The sequence below is a fragment of the Pleuronectes platessa genome, chromosome 21, assembly GCF_947347685.1.
Source record: "Pleuronectes platessa chromosome 21, fPlePla1.1, whole genome shotgun sequence".
In the NCBI taxonomy this organism is placed as follows: domain Eukaryota; kingdom Metazoa; phylum Chordata; class Actinopteri; order Pleuronectiformes; family Pleuronectidae; genus Pleuronectes; species Pleuronectes platessa.
This window is the reverse complement of record NC_070646.1, coordinates 1,749,856-1,751,320: the sequence shown is the minus strand read 5'-3', so window position 1 is coordinate 1,751,320 and position 1,465 is coordinate 1,749,856.

The following is a 1,465-nucleotide window of genomic DNA, read 5'->3' as shown; positions in this document are numbered from 1 at the left end:
CAGCTTCTGCCGATGCTGTGGAGAAATGGTTTTAACTGAACCTTTTAAATCACACATGCTCAACGTAGCCTGCTTGTCATACGTTAAAAGGGTCTTTATTATTTCATCAAGCTAACTTATAAATGGACGTAGCTGATGTTGTCCTGCCTTCGGGGCGACAACAACACTGGAGGTAAATTCTTGATATTGTGGGGATTGTGAGTGATGTTTTTAAATGTCGTCCTTGTTGTCGTCATGTTAATGGTTCATTTAAAATATAGTAGTTAAATAATTCTAAGCTAGCAGTGGCACATTAACAGAGATGGTTGTGAGTTTTCTTCAGCCCTGCAAACAATGAATAGAGTACTCTGTGTCTCTGAGAAGAATTGATGAGGTAGAAGGTTAAACGTTGAACTAACAGCAGCGATAATGTCGTGGAAATGTCTTTGAATCGGTCACTGAGGAGATTCAGGTTCTGTTCAACCCAGTTCTCATGGATCCAGGTTCCTGTGCACGCTGTGTTCCTGCAGGAGAAGACTCCTCTGTGCAGCTGCCTGCCTGCGTGGGCAGCAGCCGTGTTACTGAGAGACAATCTCCAGATCTGCTTGAACACGAAACAACCAGATTCATGGGTCCTGATGCAAATCAATACGAGTGTATCGATAGTTCAACACGATACACACACACACACACACACACACAACATGTTCTCCTTTGTGACTAAATCAAACCGAATCCCAGAGTTCACAGTTCACGTTTAAAAAAAGAACGAGTTCCTTCTCTTCACCTTCGTTTCATCGTTTCGTTAAAGATCTGTTCACGACACTTTATCTTTAATGTGCAGCCAGACGGTAAAAGATGGAGAGGCATTACTGTGTGTGTGTGTGTGTGTGTGTGTGTGTGTGTGTGCAGAAGCTTTCACTTTGTTCAGACAAAAGCAGAAGCTGGAGGCTGGTGCGATGTGTGGATGGATGTTGTTTCTCCAGATAATGATCTCTACTACGTGTGAAGTGTGCACAGACACGTGAACCGGAACGCAGGAGGTTCGATGCCCCGACGAGTGTGTTGTTAAACCCTGTGTGTAGTAATCTGTCAATTTTGAAAGCTGCCCCGTGCACCTGTTCCTTCCTCCTCCTCATCCTCCGTTCAGCCTCGTCTTCTCTTCCTCTTCCTCATTCTGTTCTGTCTCCCTTCGTCCCCGTCAGCTGATCCCTGATCTGCTGGAGTCGTCTGCTTCATCCTCCACAAGTGGTGCACATCCCCCAACTCCCCCAGGTCACATGGCTACGCAACATTTCTCCCTTCTGTCATCCTTCTCTTTCCTCTTATGATTTCCCCCTCCCTGTCTGTCACTCTCCGGCTGCGTCGGCTTGTTTTGAGCAAAATGAAAGTGTGTTAGTGTGTGTGTGTGTCTGCTGGTGCATGAATACCTGCTTGATTAAGCACTGAGACAGACACACACACACACCTCATCTGTATTGTGTTT